We start from the raw sequence: 19,909 nt of genomic DNA, 5'->3' as shown, positions 1-19,909 counted from the left end.
AAATAACAGATTAATTTTTATTTAATTAGTGTTAGGATTTGTTCCCTTATTTCCCAATGGTTTTGTGTTACTCAACTTTATGCCAGAAATCAAGAGAACTAAAAAGTGTTCATAGGAATCTATTTGTAGTCTAAGATGCAAAACAGGCAAACAAAAATGAAATACAAAAAACACCTTTGAGAAAAAAGTGAACACCCAGAGAGAGGCCACTGTAAGGCAGAACGTTATTTCCCATTGGACTATATTATAAAATAATCCTGCTGCAAACATATCAAAACCTTAAATAAAGAATCTGAAGAAAGGTTCACAACAAGAACTGTTAAGGCTCAATGCACCAGCTTGAGTCAGTCACATAAGTAAAATAGGGAATTGATTCACATGCGTCTCACGGCTTTCTTCCATTCTTCTTCATATAAGCTAGTTATCATAGGACATGATGCTTACACATTTATAGACCTCACCTTTAATGATTTCAAAACACATCAATTTGTGGAGGAATATGAAAGATTCTGAGTATACATAATATTCTGACAACATATTGGATTTTCTAAAAATGGAATCAAGATATTTTTAATAAAATAAATGAATCACTATATTTACTATGATATTTTTGAACCTAATGAAATTACTAAGATTATTCTAAATAATGTATATCATCATACAAATAATATGCAGGCTAGCCACTCTTTTGTTCTGAACTTTTAATATTCTAGATGATGTTTTAATAGTGACATAACTAAGTGATTACTTTATTAGAAAGGACTACTACTAAATTTACTAATGTACTAGCAAGAACAGAATCATTTTTTATATTTACAAATTGGAACCCAAAGAGGCATGTTAAATTCTTAGAGTTCTGACATAAATGAATATCCCTTACAGACATGAGAATTAATCCATCAAGAAGGTACAGGAAAGCACGTGCCCTACGTGGTCATTTATGCAAGTTAGACCTTTAGACTATTGAGAAGCATGTGGGACACTAAAGGATATTTGGGGACACACTTTAGACTTTGGTGGAGAGTAGTAAGGAGGGTGAAATTAGAAGAGGAGAATCTGAATAATGTCATCAAAATATATTGTATGAAAATCATAAAAAGTTCAATTCAAAAAAGAAGTAGCATGTGGGAGAAATTGAATGTTGTGGAGAATAAATTTTAAATCAATAGCCTAATGAGATCATAAGTATGGTATGAACTTTTTTATTTTATTTTTCTTTTTGAGACAGGGTCTCCCTGTAGCTCCAGCAGTCCTGGAACTCACTATGTAGACCAGTCTGGCCTCAAACTCACAGAGATCCACCTGCCTCTGCCTCCCAAGTGCTGGAATTAAAGGCCTGCACTACCACACCCAGTTAGTTGGTAAATATTTTATGATATGACTTTGTAATAGAAAAAAGTGCTCAATCAATTTTTCTTTTCAAATATATTAGAAAGGTGAATATTTTATATATGTTTATTTGATATAATATTTTGATAATTCAAGTTATCAAATCATGACTTTTCTTCTCAGTCTTTACATTCACAAGTCACATGACTAAAGTGTAGCGGGAGACATGAAAGTCAAATACACACTTATTAGATAAAAATTACAATAGTAAAAGCAATAAACTATATTAATAAATTATATGTTACAGACCATTTTTATACCAAGTCTTAAAGTAAGCTTTGGTTGTTGGTATATTTATTTATTTATTTTTGGTTTTTTGAGCCAAGATTTCCCTGTAAGCCCCAGCTGTCCTGGAACTTACCAGAGAGAGCAAGCTGGCCTTCAGCTCAGAGAGATTCTCCTGCCTCTGCATGCTTAGTGCTAGGATTAAAGGCGTGTGCCATCAAGTGCAGCCCAAAGTAAGTTTTTTCTTTAATTTTATATAACATAGTAAAAATTATCAGACTCAAAGTAACATATTATAAGATCAAAGAACACAATACAATCACTACTCAGATACCATAGTTATGAAACAAGGGAAAAATGATTTCTCATATGCATAGAAGAAATAATTAATGTCTGTATCAGTCTAATCATAAAATGCTTAAATTCGTATTCAAATAAAGTAATACCTATGGCCCCTAACTGTGCTGAATAGTGTTAGTTGTCAAGTTGACACACATGAGAAAAGGGAAACATAGTTGGAGAATTCCCTCTATCAGACTGGCTCTAGGCATGTCTGTGAGGCATTTTCTTGATTGTTGAGTGATGTGTGAGGGCCCCCTTGGCCAGGTGGTCCAAGCTGTATAAGAAAGCAGGCTGAGCACAGGCTAAGGAGCAAGCCAGCGAGAGGTTCCTCTGTAGTCTGTGCTTTAGCTTCTGCCTCCAGGTTCCCACCCTGAGTTCCTACCCTGTCTTCCTTGTGATAAACTGTGATCCGGGAGATATAAGAATAAATAAACCCCTTCTACCCCAAGTTGGTTTACTTAGTGTTTTTTATCACAGCAATGGAAAGTAACTAGGAGACCAATTTAAAATGGTTCAGTTTATAATGTTTTGATTTTATGACATAATAGAAATGTGAACCCTGCAGAAGCCGAACTTTGATGTTTTTGTGAGGTAGCGATATGCAGTTTCACTGTCTCAGGAAACTGAGCAGTGTTTAAGAGATGCAACTGCCAGTCACACAATCAGGAGATTTATGCATTGTGGACTTTACAGTGTGCTGTTATGCTAAGCTGTGATATTTGGTAATTTGAGCATATTAAATACATTTCCATTTCCAATACCTGCCACTTACACTATTTCTGCATATAACCTCATCACAAGTCTAGAAGCATCTGTATTTAATATTGTATAATATTCATAGTTCACAAGGCTATCTATATAGTAGACCCTCATAGTGTCTCTCAAGAACATGAGTAAATCCAAGAGGAAGAAGCCAATTAAAAGATGGAAAACGAGACACAAAGAATCCATACAACTCTCCCAAGGACATCCAGGCAACACTGGGACTTGTAACTCCAGAGGCTTGTTCTTAAATAGCTCACTCATCAGAACGGTTTGAATCTACATATAGTCAGGTAACACATGCCCTGAAAGTTGAAAGTTAAATCTAAAGGTCACATTATGCAAATTTAAACTTCAAAACATTTACTGTTGACAGTATGTAGAGATTCCTCATGTATAATTCCTATTAGCTAATCTTTGAAAATGTAATGCACCCATAGTTGAGATGCTCTGAGTCCCAGAAAAGGATGTATCAATGCTGTTAGTATATATTGGTCAATTTACCTTCCAAATACACTCATTGTGTAAGGCAGCATGGAAGATCTGTGTGGTTTGTGTGTGAAACCAGCACTGAGGCTCATCTGAGGCACTGCTTTATCGCTTCCTAACATGAAGTTCCACATTGTGGGTACTCAACCAGGAATCTCATTACTTTAATAGCAGCAGAGCCAGGATAACACACAATGGAGGAGAAATCTTATAAACAGTGATGTCTCCAAAATACTACACTTTGCTCACAAGCTTAAATCCTTAACCAGGCAGCCCAGTTTGATGAGGAGGACTTGGGCACATTTTGTGTTCCTTGATACAAGGAAAAGTAGTTCTTACCATTATTAATTTATAATCTCATTAGAAAAAGGTATCCATCCATAGCTAAAAAGTCAAATATAATAAAATGATTATATCTCAAAGAGTAAATTGTAATTAAGAAGAAGCATCAATGTGTAGTACAAAAATGTGCAAAAGATTCACAAAGCAGAAAGATTAAAGAGGAACCTCCAGAATTTGCTGAATGACTATCTAAAAGAAGAAAAAAACAAAAGAAGCTTGATTTGATGGTTCAGTGAAGAAGACAATCTCTTAGCCAAAGTACATCACATGATACTTTCTTAAATAAAATTATTTTATATAATAATATCAATGCCAACCTGTCACATTTTATATGCAAATGTGGCCTGGAACTCTTCATTTTAAAAACTATTTAAATTAATTTATATTATTCTTCATAAAGTTGTGTATCCAGAAGAAATTTATATTTAAAAACAAAATTAATTAAAAGTAAAGGAACTGAGGTCTGTGCACCAACACATTCATATACACATATGTATGTAGACTATATATATATATATATATATATATACATATATATATGTCACACATACACTTGCACATACTTTTTTAATTGGGGCTGGAGAGATGGCTCAGCAGTTAAGAGCACTGACTACTCTTGCAGAGGACCTGGGTTCAATTCTCATCACCCACATGATGGCTACAAGCCATCCTTAACTCCAGTTCCAGGGGAATCTGAAGCCCTCTTCTGACCTCTGCAGCATTGCACGACACGGGTGCACTCACATACATGAAGGCAATACACTCATACATATAAAATAAAAATAATAAATAAAATTTAAATTGATGTAGTGAAAACATGCATAATAAATAAGTAAATAAATTTAAACAAAATTGGGCTATATTACAAGTAAAAAATTGCTTTTCTATCACACCTTATTCAGAATCATATGATGATAACCCATTTTACAAAGGGGAATAATGGACGAACTACAATTGAGGAGGAAGGAGGGAGGCCTGATGGGAGGAACAAGAGTAGAGATGAATGAATATTGGGGGCTTAGGAAGCCCAGAGGAATGCAATGCCCCTGAAACCCCATGAGAACTGCTCATACAATGTCTAAACATTTATATATATACTGCTCACACAATGTCTAAACATTAGTATATATATATAAACTTTTCTCTTTACAAGGGGTAGAGAGAAAACTAATGCATCCTCAACTCTCACCAGCAAAGTTTCCTTATCTAACAAAGTGTGCTGCACACAGAAAGTTACAACTGGCCAAGTTCTAAAGAATAAGAGATTGCAAAGGGTATATCCTTGGATGGGACTCCTATATTGAACTTTACCCACCCATGACTCAGGGACCATTGTGGAAGAGGGGGTGGAACAATTGTAAGAGCCAGGGCTGGTTCATGAACACAGGGTAGCAGAGGCTTCCATGCCACTGGAAGACTGTACATTTGAACTTGTGGCAATGGTGGCATTGAGCACAGAACCCATGCCAACTCAATTAAACAATGGCCCAGAGGGGAGAAAAGAAATGGGTGGTGTGCTAGCCCTAGACTGAGGACCATTGGAGACTGATGCTGGATGAGGGAGATTATGCCTTACATATGGATGGGCTGATTAGACTCGGTTGGATGAATTTACACTAAGGGACATCTAGGTACAAATGCTTAACTGGATGGAACTTGTATGGTGGAATACGTGAGGTCTGGTGGGGGAATGAGGGGGACGTGGATGGCAGAGGGACTCCAAATTTGATCAAGAACCATCATATAAAACCAGAAAAGCTCAATACAATTTTTTTTTTTAAAAAAAGAGAGCCCATTCAGCAGTCAAAGTGATCTATCCTGAACTGGATCACATATGTTTATTTTCTTATTTAGAAGAAAATGACCTGAAATGAGAAGAGGTGTTTATGGACTGGAAAGAGGATGTAAAGGAAGTAGGGAGAGGGTGGAAGCATGGGTAGTGTGATGGCTAATCCTGGGTGTCAACTTGACTGGATCTTGCATTAACTGAAATGAGAGCAATCTTCTTAATTAGATCATCTGAAGCTGGAAGATACACCCTAAATGTGGGTGTTAACTTCTGATGGCAGCCCATATAAAAGGCCATGGCAGAGGAGAATGTTTTTTTGCTTTTTGCTTCTTGCCTTCTCTCTTGCTGGTGAGTTTGTCTCACTGCTGTAGACTGAAGACTAGCTGATCTTTCAGAATTCATCAGACCTTTAGTGCCAGATTGGGACTACTGAGACATCCAGCCTCGTGGACTGAGTGGCTACAGAGTCTCATCCTCTCCAGTGTGGTGCAGCCATTGTTGGACTACTCAGCCTCTCAGCTGGTGTAAATCTCTGTTTAAAAGGCAAAACAAGTTTCAGCACCAGAGAGAGTGAATTTCTTTCACAGCTGTTTTGTTCTGAGTCTCAGTAGATTCTATAATGGATCTGAAATCTTTCAGAAACTTCTACAGACACACTTAGCAACGTTTTATTAGATATCTGATAAATCTCTCTCTATATATATTTATTCTACTGGTTCTGTTTCTTTGGAGAACCCTGACTAATACAGATTGTGGTGCCAGAGTGGGGGTACTGCTGTGAGAGACCTGACCCAGTTGTTTTGGGGAGGACTGTGGAAGTGTTTGGAACTTTGGGCTGGAAAACCCATTGCGTGCTCAGCATTTGTTGCCGTGGAGCTTGGAACAGTTATGCTGAAAGAGCTGTAGACGATGGATGCCTGGCTTGTGAAGCTTCAAAGGGAAGCAGAGACTATGAGGGTTGTTCATTTGAGGTTTTAAACTGAGAATCTGTGGGTTCTGGTAATCGGCTGTGATTAAGAAGAGACCAGAATCTGAAGTAAAACCTTTGCTTTACTGGGACAATTGATGCTGTTTATCTGGGGCTGAAAAATCAGCTGTAAGTAACAAGAGACCAGCATCACATGAAATCTTCTGGGAGGTATTTCCTCAGGATCAGCACACAGAGGGAACCCAAGCCTCCATCTCAAGCTAGAAGCAGGGCTTGATATTGTGTAAGAGTCTCCTGCATGGTTCGGGTGTTAAAGAAAGCATGAAGGGGTCACAGAGAGCAGCTGAGGCTTGGCACTCTGAGAGGCCAGGAAAGGCTGTAGGTGAAAGTTCAGCTTCAGCTCCAGTGAAGACCCCAGGATTGAAGGGGTCATGGAAAGAATCTGAGGCTTTGCATCACAAGAGGAAGAAGAGGCCATTGTTGAAGGTGTAGCCTCAATTTCAGAGGAGACCCCAGCTTTTTGGAGATGTCAGGACTGTGGGACAACCGCCAATGACAACAGGAACCCAGTAAACAGCATTCCTCCATGACCTGTGCTCCAGCTTCTGCCTCCAGGTTCTTGCCCTGAGTTCCTACCTTGGGCTCCCTGATGAACTGTGACCTGGAGATGTAAGATAAATAAACCCTTTCCTCCCTAAATTGGTAGTGGTCAGAGTGTTTAGTCACAGCAATTGAGAAACAAACTAGGACAGAGATTGGTACCAGTTCCTGGTATTCTGCACAGCATCGCTTCTGACCAGGAAACTCACTTCACAGCCAAAGACGTGTGACAGTGGGCCCATGATCATGGAATCCACTGGTCTTACCATGTTCCCCACCATCCTGAAGCAGCTGGGTTGATAGAATGATGGAATGGTCTCTTAAAGACACAGTTACAGTGCCAATTAGGTGGCAATAACCTGGAGGGCTGGGGCAGGGTCCTCCAGAAGGTAGTGTATGCTTTGAATCAGCATCAAATTTATGGTACAGTTTCTCCTATAGCCAGGATTCACAGGTCCAGGAATCAAGGGGTAGAAGTGGGAATAATTCCACTTACTATCACCCCTGGTGATCCACTAGGAAAATTTTTGCTTCCTATACCCTCAACTTTGCACTCTGCTGTCTTAGAAGTTTTGGTTCCAGATGGGGGAGTGCTTTTCAGGAAACACAATAAATATTTCATTGAAAAGGAAGCTAAGACTTCCCTCTGGCCACTTTGGGCTTCTGATGCCCTTAAGTCAGCAGGCTAAGAAAGGAATAACAGTATTAGGAGGGGTGATTGACCCAGACTACCAGGGGGAAATTGGACTTGTTCTCCACAATGGAAGTAATGAAGATTATATCTGGAAGGCAGGAGATTCCTTAGGGTGACTTCTGGTGTTACCATGTCCTATGATTAAGGGAAATGGAAAACTGCAACAACCCAATCCAGACAGGACAACAAACGGCCCAGACCCCTCAGGGATGAAAGTATGGGTCACTCCTCCAGGGAAAGAGCAGAGGTGCTTGCTGATGGTGGAGGAAATACAGAATGGATATTAGAGGAAGGTAGTTACAAATACTAACTTAGTCCACGTAACCAGTTGCAGAAACGTGGATTGTAATTGACACAAGTATTTTTGTCCTATTTGGTTAAGAATAAGCTTGTGCATGTATACACATATGTTAAGCAGATACTTGAGTTATTCTTTTTTTGAATGCATAATTGAGATAAGTGTTAAGTTGTTAAGTGTTATAAACCTATATGATCATACTGAGTTATGAGATACTAAAAGACTAAAAATTTCTCGAAGACCTTATCACCTACTCTAAGATATATAATTCATTGGTCATTGTATGATGGGATAGTAATATGTTAAGTGAAACTATGACCTCAACATTGTTTTCATTTGGAAATTAAGCATGACATAGAGAGATGCTATTGGGTGTCAAGTTGACAAGGGGTGGAATTGTGAGGGCTAATCCTGGATCTGGATCTGGGATTAACTGAAATGAGAGCAATCTTATTAATTGGATCATCTGAAGCTGGAAAATACACCCTAAATGTGGGTGTTACCTTCTGAAGGCAGCCCATATAAAAGGCCATGGCAGAGGACAGTGCTTTGCTTTTTGCCGATTGCCTTCTCTCTCACTGGTGAGTTCATCTTGCTGCTGTAGACTGAAGACTAGCTGATCTTTTGGAATTCGTCAGACCTGCAGCACCAGATTGGGACTACTGAGATATCCAGCCTCATGGACTGAGCGACTACGGAGTCTCAGCCTCTCCAGTGTGGTGCAGCCATTGTTGGACTACTTGGACTCTATCTTGTGAGCTAAGCTGATAAATCCTTATACATATATATTCAATCTACTGGTTCTGTTTCTTTGGAGAACCCTGATTAATACAGGTAGACATGATCAATGCATAACATACTCATGTATGGAGGTGTCACAGTGAATCCCCTGTGCACAGTTTTTATAATAAACAGTGTGGCAAATATGTAAAAGATCAATTTTCTAAGGAAGGAAATAATAGCTTCTTGTTTTCATTTTTAAATTTTACTTCATGTTTTCATTTGTTTGTATAATGTAAAAGAAAGTGATGATTTAGGGCTGGAGAGTTGACTTAGTGATTACAAGCACTGGCTGCTCTTGCAGAGGAACCAGGATCAGTTCCCAACACCCACATGGCAGTTAACAACCATCAGTAACTCCATATCCAGGGGATCCAACATTCTCTTCTGGCCTCCACAGCATTGCATTATACAGGTGTACCCACACAAATGCAGGTAAGACACTCATACACATAAAATATAAATAAATAAATAAATAAATAAATAAATAAATTTTCTACTGGGAGTGGTAGTACACATCTTTAATCCCAGTACTTGGGAGGAAGACCCAGGCCAGGTGGGGCTCCAGGGAGACTTTGGCTCAAAAAAAACCAAAAAAGTAAAGAAAGGAAAAACAGAAAGCAAAGGTTTAATAAAAGAAAAATAAACTTCAGAAATCATAGATAGAAATTACTAAGCAGAACTTCACTGAAGATCTATACAGTCTCTGTAACAAACAGACAGTACATAATCCTGGCACAAACACTCATAGGTAAGTTCTGTCCTCTTCGAAACTCTCAGCTATCTTTCCTGTTTCTGTCCCTTTTAATTTACTTAAAAATGTTTGGATCCCAAATGTAATTTCCAGCTTGAAATAAAGAAAAAGAAAGACAATTTTTTGGCTGAAATTATTATGAATTTAAAGATCTTTCTCTTTTTTAAAAAGAAAACAATGAATTATTTTTACTTTATATGTATGAGTATATTGTCCACATATGGGTAAGTACACCCATGTCATTCAATGCCCACTGAAGACAGAAGAGGGTGTTGGATACTCTGGAACTGGAGTTACAGACAGTTGTTAGCCAACATGTGGGTGCTGGGAATCAAACCCAAATCCTCTGAAAGAGCAGTCAATGCTCTTATCTGCTAAGCCATTTCTCTAGCCCCAAGATCTTTCTCTCAGTACTATTTCACCTATTCTCCACAGGAGCTTTATTGACCTTGATTACTAATACTTTTTCTCTTGAAATTGATTTTATTATTGGTGTATTTGAATTTCAGCTATATTGTTGTTAAACTTTACTATTTATATACTGAAGTGATAGTTTAATATTGAATTCTGTGACTTTGGCAAATCAGTGAATTAATATGGGTAACTGAAATCCACATACTATTATGAAATAGTTTTATTTGTTTTCTGATAACTGTGCACATTATTTCTTTTACATATGTATTTGCTTTAACACATCTACGAAGATATGAGTAGAACTGTTGATATTGAGCATCTGATTCCTTTGTGATCTGAGAGACAATGCTTTCTATGAAGTATAGTGCTGCCATCGACCTCTTCAGCAATCTTTGTCAAACGATCTTCTACTATTAGATGCCACGTGTCTTAATCATAATGTACTGTAAATGTTATCTAGGCAGCATTTGCTCATATTGAAAGTATCTACAAGCTCTTAAAGTAGGAAATTATATTAAATGATTTTCCTCTATTGAAATAAAATTATACAGCTAAAAACTTCATTCTTGCTTTATCTCTTCCTAAAAATATTTTGTCGTTTTTTTTTAAGTGAATGTCTAATATTTCCATTATCTGGTACCTCTGAGTCTATCTTTTGTTTCTTTGATTTTCTATCATGCTTAAACTTTTCATACCTATTTGATTATTTAATTGGTTGATGCTATAAATTGAATATAAAGAGATAATCTGAAATCTCTGATGACTAATTTTATCAGAAAATGTTTTCTTTTGATTTTTGGAGAATTTTATGAATGTTAGAAAGTCATTGTCAACTCAACAGTGTCAATAATTGAAATTACTCATTGCCTCACTACTGCCCCAAGGAGAAATCAAGTATATCTTCTCTAAGCATACTCTTAAAGAACAAGGTCTTCAGAGTCTGAATTCTTATCTTCACAAGTCATAACTTCTCAATTTCATCTCCCCAGTCCTATTAAGATTCCTGCTTGGTTATTTATTTGTTCCCCTTAGTTATTTATTCCAGAATCTTGAAACACAAGGTGGAGGGCTCCCTAAGCCAAGAGCCACAACCTGAGTTTCATTTTCTCTTGGAATTCAGTCTGATCATTGTTTAGTAACATGCCAGTTCTCTGATTCTTTCAAGCAAATAACGTCTACATTTTGGGATATCCTAATTACTCTCGATATAAAACTAATGTAAATTACCTTGCCCCTCATGTTTATTGGTGACCAGACCTTTGCTATATCTCAAATGGGAAAACTGATTTAAAAGTTCCAATAGAATAAAGGCAGAATGGGAACGTCACACAAGTAGACAGAGAAGGAGACACTTGAGTTGTAGTTGGAAAGGGTAAATGTTTAGCTCAGAGGATATGACACTCCCAGGAAGCATCCAATGCTGGTATTTAGTGTGGTGACCTCTGAGTGAACAAGGGGTGATAGTGCATGGCAGTCACTGAAGACTGTCCCAAGAGATTAACTACAAAAGAGAATACAATACCATGTGCTTTGTATTGAAGAACAAAACCTTAAAATTCAAATTCATTAGCTGTTGATTTAGAAACCACATTTAACATAGATATTAAGTTTTAGCCTAGAATAAAAAGTATAGACTCAAGCCAGGCGTGGTGGTGCATGCCTTTAATCCCAGCACTTGGGAGGCAGAGGCAGGCGGATCTTTGTGAGTTTGAGGCCAGCCTGGTCTACATAGTGTGTTCCAGGACTGCTGGGGCTACAAGGAAACCCTGTCTCAAAAAGACCCCCCCCAAAAAAAGTATAGACTCAAAATAATATCTTCCTTCTAAAAGCAAATCAAATGAAAACAAAAGGTGAAGTATTAAAAAATAAAACACCATTCTAAAATAGAGACTATCAAATCTGCAAAACACAGTGAAGACTGACTGAAGTGCTTTTTATGAAAGAGCTTCAGAAATAATAATAACTCACCATGTCAGGGAGGTTTGACAAAAGGAATAGTGACTGGGGAAAAAAAAAAAAACTCTAAAAGTGCATTACACAACTAGTGCTGCATAATAAACATCCTAAGTGGCTAGAGAGATGGCTCAGCAGTTAAGAGCACTGACTGCTTTTGCAGAGCACCCAATTCAGTTTTTAGCACCCTTGTGGTGACTAACAAGTGTTCCTAAACTCCACCTCCAGGGGACCTGAGGCCCTCTTCTGGCCTACATGGGCATTGCATGCACATGGTACACTTACATACATGCAGACAAAATATACACACAAATAAAATAAAAATACGTAGTTTTTTCTTTTTTTTTTTTTTTTGAGTGGTCTTTTCAATGAACACTGTAGGATCATCAACTGTAGCAAATATATCACTGAGCAATGTCAATATTCTCAAAAGCTACCATGCGTGGGGCTAGAGGGAATGTGGGAACTCTGTAATAAACACTCAAATTTTTGCTGTAAATTTAAAATTTCCTCAAAATAAAATGAACATGAGCAAAGATCTAGGGCCAAGGGAAGATCAATCTACACACAGCAAATAAAGGTGGTTGTCATTGTAGTACCTTTATTAAATGCTGAACTGAGAAGGCAGGAAGTAGAATACCCAAAATGGACAAGAGATATTCTCTTCTTTACCTTCTAGAATTAAGACGGCATTAAGACATGTATTACAGCCGGGTGGGGTGGCTCACACTTTATTCCCAGCATTTGGGAGTCAGAGGCAGATGGGTCCCTGTGAGATCGAGACCAGCCTGGTCTACATAGTGAGTTCCAGGGCTACTGGGGCTACAGAGAGACCTTGTTTCAAAATACCAAATGAAATAATATGCATTGTATAAATGTTTAGTCTTGTTTTGTTTGGCAATATTAAAATACTATTTAAAAGAAATTTGCTCAATTAAGTGAAATGTCAAGCACTTTGGCCTTTGTAGCTCTAATATTTTTTTACAATCTTAAATATAATATTACTATAAAATGATTGTAGGATGCAGAGGATAACTTACTAATATTTTCAATAATTGGGAAATTAAAGGAGTAATAATTGGAAAAGAAGAGGTCAAATTATCCATTTTTGCAGATGATATGATATTATATCTGAGAGATGCCAAAAATTCCACCAGAAACATCCTAGAAATGATTAAACACATTCAGTAAAGTGGCAGGCTACAAAATTAATCTACAAAAGACAGTAGCCCTTCTGTATACCAATAACAAGCAATCAGCGAGAGTACACAAGAGCCTCAAAAAAAAAAAAAAAATCTCAGAATAAATCTGACCAAAGACATTAAAGACCTCTACAATGAAATTTTTAAATCTTTAAAGAAAGAGACTGAGGAAGACGCCAGAAGATGGTGGGAACTTCCATGCTCATGGACTGAAAAAATTAATTTTGTGGAAATAACCATCCTACCAAAAGCCATTTATAGATTCAATGAAAGGCCAATCAAAATCCAGTTTTACAAAGGAAGCTTCTAAAAGTGATCTGTTTAAGACAATAAATATTTGCAGTCTCACTGTTTTGCAGGCCAGGATCAGGAATGCAGATGAGTTATACAGTTGGTTCAGGGTCTCTTGAGTTTCCCATTAAGGCTTTGGCCAGGACTATCATTTAGTAGCTTGGTACCAGCTAAAAAAATCTTGTTCTACAAAAGGGTTCAGAGAAGGATTGGCAGGCCCCTGAGTATTACTGCTACAGGCAGCACAAATCACTTTTAAATTACTGCTTGGGCATCCATACCACATCCATTGGCTTATGCCAGATCAATGATTCAAGATGGTAGAGGAAGGCAGATGCCACAGCATCTTTCCATAGAAACCACAGGCTAACATTTTGGACTTATTGTTTATTAAAGGAAGTTGTTAAGTCCAAATCACACTAGAGGACAGGGAAATAACAATTATTTCTTTTTAAAGGAATGTCAAAGAATTTTTAGACATATTTTAAAACATCAAATATTTCACCAGTATAGTGGTATATATAGATCACAGATGTCAGGAATTTATGCAAAAATTAGAAAACTATACAGGTTTACACAACATAAATCAACAACTTTTCAGGAAGTCCACAGATATACACTTAGAGGAGGAAGTTCATAGCATAGGCAAATCCACTTTTATTCTTTTCTTTCTGAACAACTTTCATCATAAAAGAACTTGTCACAGCAAGGAAGACCTGTAATCTGAAATTTTCTGAAATAGTACATGAAGAGAAAGGAATACAGCTCACAATAAATAGGAGGTCAATTGCGTAGAAGTCATGAGTGACAGCCACAAAAGTTAGTGTTGAAGAGCATGCAGGCAGCTTATGAAAGACGAGTCCTTAAAAGGTGCTAGGGCATTAGTTCACAATTGGACTTCTTTCCAACATGGTCAATGCATTACTGATTCAGGGAACAGTGAATGAAAAAGGCCATTTTAGGATTTCAATCAATAGTTGTCCCTATTGGGATTTTTATGAACATTTTAGCTAGCTGACCTCAGTTCCATTTGCATTATTTTACCAAATAAATAAAGAAAATAAGCCATATTTCCCAACTTTAATTGAGTAAAATCACTACTTGACACCTAAGTGGCTAAAAGAGATCCACTGCCATCTGGGCCTCAGTCATTCACAGTAGGAGAATCCATATGGTTCCTAAGACAAGGAGAAACAGGAATTCAATCACATTATTTCCGAGAAAATACAGGCCTGAGCAGTAAAATCCCCTTCCAAAAACTAAATAATGAATGGAAGAGGTTGAATATAGAATCTATGCAAAAGAGAGAAATGTATAAATATGTCTTTTCATATGCAAAAACAACAAATATGCAGATGGACCAGGGGCTAAAGTTGTAAGCATTCAACTGAATCTGAAGCCTGGGAAGTATGACATGAAGAGCTATATAAATTCAATGTATCTGGAACATTCTTTTAGTTGAGGCTTCCAGTTGAATGTGGTCATGTAGGAGACACCAACAGGAGCTTTTGTGTGGCTATTTACCTTTGTGACAGTTTCTGGCAGGGGTCCTGTCCCACTGTTGTGGCACTCAGCAGGCTCTAGTAATACAGAACTTTTCTTTGCACCAAAAAGGCACAAAGCCATCTTGATGCTCCTCATCAGTGTGTCAAGCACAGTCTGCTTCCTCTCATCTGGATTGCACCTTTGCAATGAGCAGTCTCCTTCCAAATCCCAATGCTAGTGCTCTTTCCTGCTAGAAACCTATTGAAAATTTGTGCCTTTTTTTCAACTTCTTTTAAATAGTTTTGTTTCCTAAGTTACTTTTACTTTTCACTGCCTATGACTTCACATAGTGCTTATGACTTTACATAGTGTCTATATTTTTAAGTTAATAATAGTTTTTAATAGACAAAACTGAATATATTTGTGGTGGATAACAGTGTATCTTGAAATATTTATGTCTTGTAAAATGGCTACATTGAGCTAAACAAGTTTTACAATGTAGAATCAGTACACTAGGCCTACTCATATTTCAATTTTTAAGAAAATAATCAACCATTCTTAACTAGAGTCGCCATGGTGTACAATGCTCTTGAATATATCACTCATATCTGACTGAAAGTTTGTATCCTTTGCCCAACATGGGCCCAAAGCCCCCACCCCAGCTCCTGGTAACCATCACCACACATTAGTTTTGATTGACAAAATTCAGAACCTCTCACTTCTTTGATAGTTGAGTATCATCAGTTTTTTATACTGAAAGAATATGACCTTAAATTGTTGGCTTACTAATATGCAAACTTATTTAATACTTTATGCTACTTGTTTCCTTTATTCTTTTTTTTTTTTTTTTTTTTTTTTTTTTTTTTTTTGGTTTTTTTTGGGAAAGGGGCTCCCTGTGGTCCCAGGTTCCCTGGAACTCCCTTTGTAAAACCAGGCTGGCCTTGAACTCACAGAGATCCACCTGCCTCTGCCTCCCGAGTGCTGGGATTAAAGGCATGCGCCACCATATGGAACTTTTTTGGCACTAAAAGTAATGTGGCAATTAGAAGGCAGTAAAAACACAATTGATATGGCATAAAAAACATCTTTTCCAAATGTATAGCTACTTATTAAGTATGCTATTAAAGAAAATAGTCCCATTACTCAAATTGTTAATAATGGAAAAAGTCAACACTCTCTCATTTTGTAGCCACCAAATTGGTCTCATATCTCGAAAAAAAACTTTTTCAGAAGTGGCTAATGAACATTACAGAGGAACAGAGGCTGTAGGGCTATGCAGTTGAGCTTTTCCACTAGTGGCTGAGTTTAACACACACATAAAACAGTTGTGTTCTCCTTAGCAAAATAGATTCTACAATAGCTTCTGGGAATTGTCTCACATTGGTTTTTTATTTTCAACATCCTTAATTTTCAATTGCAAATGATCCTTTTAGAACTGATTTTTCAGTGTACCCTGTAGCAGGAGGACTCCAAAGATGGCATGAACCCAGAGCCCTGGGATTCAGCGAGAATTCATTTCACTTCTTGGTCCACAAATAGCCTGCCAAAAGGAGCCCATGCCTCTGTACCCTGCTCACGAGCCCAGTGACTGCTGACAGACTGTGTGGCAGGGACCAATCAGAAAACGATATGATGACTAAAGGGATTTGGGGACAGAAAAAAGGGAAATATAAGGCCTGCCTCCTCCTGCATTAAATGAGCCTGCAGCGCCTTGCCTAGTGCTTGCTTCTACCTGACTCCAGGTGTCTGTGTGTTGGCTCCATGCCTCTTGCCCCACCCCCAGTCAGCAGGGGACCCGATCCAGGTCAGGGTCTTCACAGCTGGCCTGAAGAGAACCCGCAAGAGTACCCTATTTTTAAGTGTCTAATATTATGACTTTTCGAAGTGTCAATTAGTAATGTTTCAAATTCATGGAATAAACAGTATCTCATACATGAGGTTTGTATCCCATTTACTTCAGTAAATGTGATTATACTTAGAAACGTCATCAACTTGTACTCCAATTTATGAGGCTTCTTTCCAAAACAGAAAAAAAATCAAGCATTTTTTGTATTATTGTTGGCTATTTCACAAGTTCAACAGGTAAAACAGGCAAAGGAAAGTTATAGGCTTTAAGATAGATAGAATTAGGAATCATAGAACACTGTCAATAATCAAATATAAATTTTGGTACATATAACCGTTTTTCTTTAGTCGTCTGCCCATACTCAGAAAGTTATTGAAGAGCTCTCTAGTAAACCAGATTCTACAGCAAATCCCACCCAAGACTAATGAGAAGGGCTGGAAACTGAAGCGAGGTCCTCTCGCATGCTAGGCAAGTGCTCTACCACTGAGCTACATCCCCAGCAGGACTGCATAGCATCACACCCAGACTTTTGATCCAGCCATTTACAATGACTCCTGGCAATCTGTATTTTTAAACTGCATCTGTAAAGCGCAAGTACCCAACCTAGTTTGACAATCACGGTTGTAAATAGTAGCATGATTAGAACATATCTAGAATCCAAATCTGAAAATATGTGATGCTACAAATTACTTAACCTTTGTAGTTGTGGTGGTTTGAATGAGAAGGGGGCCCTCATAGGCTCTCAAATGTTGTGTCCAGTTGGTGGCACTGTTGGGAGGTTTATGAGATGCAGCCTTGCTGGAGGAAATATGTTACTGAGGGACAGGCTTTGGAAGCTCAAGTTGTACCCTGGCAGTCTGTCTCTGTTCCATGTGTTTGTTTGAACACCTGAGCTTTCTGCTCCAGCTGTCTCCTGCCATACCTCCCCCGCAATGAGATTTTACCCCTCTGGAACCAAAAACCAGATAAACTCTTCCTTCCACAAGCTGCCTTGGTCATGGTGTTTTATCATAGCAACAGAAAAGTAGCTAATGTAGTGGCTTGGATCATTTGTATTTGGGGCAGGGAAATCTCTCTACTTTCACAGCGATTTAATGACAAAATATAAATCAAGTAATGGCTTCCTCCAGGTTGGCACATGTAGGTAACCATATATAGTGATAGTCCTCTTGACAATAACTCTATGAATTACTAATATTTTATGTTTGATTTTCTTTACCTTTGTGTGTTTTTACACTATGTATATCTGTGTGTCTTTGTGGGTGCCAATGTAGCCACATGCATGCCACAATACATATGTGGAGGTCAGAGGACAACCTCAGGTGTTGGTCCCAACCTCCGAACTTGTCTGAGACAGAGTCTCTTATTCATCACTACATACACTGTATGTATGTATAATTATATTCTATCCTAATTATACATACATTCTATCCCACTTATACATACGATCCAGGAATTCTCCTATCTCTACCATCTTTCTTTTCATAGGAGAGCTAGGGTGACAACTCACTAATGTATTTGGCTTTAGGTGGATTTGGGGATCCAAAGCCATATCCTCACATTTTTGTGGCAAGTGCTTAACCCCTGAGCCAGGTCTGCAGCCACTTTTTTTTTCCTGAGAGGCAAATGGACTCTGATTGCATAGCCATTCTTTTTCCTTTCCTAAAGAAACTTCTATTAGTGTTTATTTTATTTTTCTCTTGTTGAAACTAATGTTGACCTTGTAGAATAAAATCCCAGAAAATGAAAAAAAAAATAAATAGGGAGTGGCTGGATAGATGGCTCAGTGGCTCAGCAGTTAAGAGCAGTTGTTGCTCTTGCAGAGGATCCAGGTTCAGTTCCCACATGGCAGCTAACAACCATCTCTAACTCCAGTTCCATGGGATATGACACCCTCTAAGCCATTGTGGGTACTGCACACATATGGTACACTTCCATACATGCAGGCAAATTACTCATACACATAGCATAAAAATAAAGCATAAAAAAAGCTTCACAAGACCAATCATGTTCAAATTTTCTGTTAATATGTCACTTGATTCTGCATGTGCAGTTGATTGGTACATCTAATCTATTTCTAACTTATAGACTTTTAGAATTACAAAGGACTACCTTAAAGCTAAGTAGCATCTTATTTTACAGTTTACATATAAAAAACTAAAGAGCTGAAGTACATGAGTTTATAACAGACCAGAAATTAAATTTCCATATTTCTCATATCATATTCTTGAACCACTTAGCTTCAAATCATTTGCCAAAAACAAATTAGCAAATTAGAATTTAGTTTCAGCACATTCAACATGCATGCGATCTTCTAGAATTCTAAAATTTACATTGTAGAAACCAGTTTTACATTCCTGTAAAAATAATATTTTTATCTTTGGTGATAATATCATTTTTTCTGCAAATTTGGGGCAGATTTTCATTTTTATTGCAGCACTTATTTCACATGTCTTTTTTAACTTCATCGTTCTATGTTTATGGTATATGAGAGTTTATGCATAGGCTAGTTTTTCTCTATTCGCTAGCAATCAAGAAGGTAAACTGATTTTAACACATTTGTACAGTATTTATTTAGGAAATGAAGATAATGCAGTTACCAAAACACTATGAATATATATTTTTTTATGTTCAAGTATCTCAGAGTAAAGGAACCTTGGCAGTGAAAATACAGCTGCATTTTGATTTCTTAAGAGATATTTCATAAAATGATAACTCACTAAGTGCATTTTTGTTCTAAATATTCAAATTCATTCCTCTTTAACATGCATGATGCCAAGAAAGGAGAAAGAAGAAATGATCTCTTGACAGCAGTCGTCTTCCGTGAATTACCCTAATGACTACACAGGAAATGATCTCTATCCAGCACAGTCCTCTATATATAAGCAATATTCAAACACTGAACAGTCACCATCTTAAGTGGATTAAATATTAATCAGGACAGTGTGCCTGTACCACTGATTTCCAAGAGCTCTAACAAACAGGGGCTGTGAGGATTTGGTCATTTTCAGGGTAGTTCTTGACAGCTGTCTGTGGAAACAAGGGACTAATAGTGCTTCTCTAAACATTAGTTGTACAAAATTAAGCACAACTTTATAGGCAACCTGGTTTTCCAGAGCCCACACTCTTCCTCAACGTCAAAGAGGCATTGGGAGAATCAGGAAGTATCAGGTCATTGGTCAGCTTCTCTTAGTACTGCAGAATGTTTTAGCAGAAAAAAAAAATCATGTGGTCAATGGCTTTACTTTTAACCACTATATATTTTTGAGTGTGGATTTGGGAACAGGCTTTTTTAAAAAACAAATGTTTAGGAGTAACCATAGCTC

General features: G+C 37.5%; 1 protein-coding gene and 1 pseudogene across 1 annotated transcript in view; both read right to left on the bottom strand.

Moving 5' to 3' along the window:
* LOC108490141 overlaps window positions 1–14,878 on the bottom strand; it is a 69,463-nt pseudogene extending 54,585 nt beyond the window's left edge.
* Gpc5 (glypican 5) overlaps window positions 1–19,909 on the bottom strand; it is a 525,143-nt gene that overhangs the window by 340,140 nt on the left and 165,094 nt on the right. The gene's annotated exons all lie outside the window — the stretch shown is intronic.

The sequence above is a fragment of the Nannospalax galili genome, unplaced genomic scaffold, assembly GCF_000622305.1.
Source record: "Nannospalax galili isolate Female #2095 unplaced genomic scaffold, S.galili_v1.0 scaffold728, whole genome shotgun sequence".
In the NCBI taxonomy this organism is placed as follows: Eukaryota; Metazoa; Chordata; class Mammalia; order Rodentia; family Spalacidae; genus Nannospalax; species Nannospalax galili.
The sequence above is the reverse complement of the archived record's forward strand: the minus strand, read 5'-3'. Positions and strand labels throughout refer to the sequence as shown.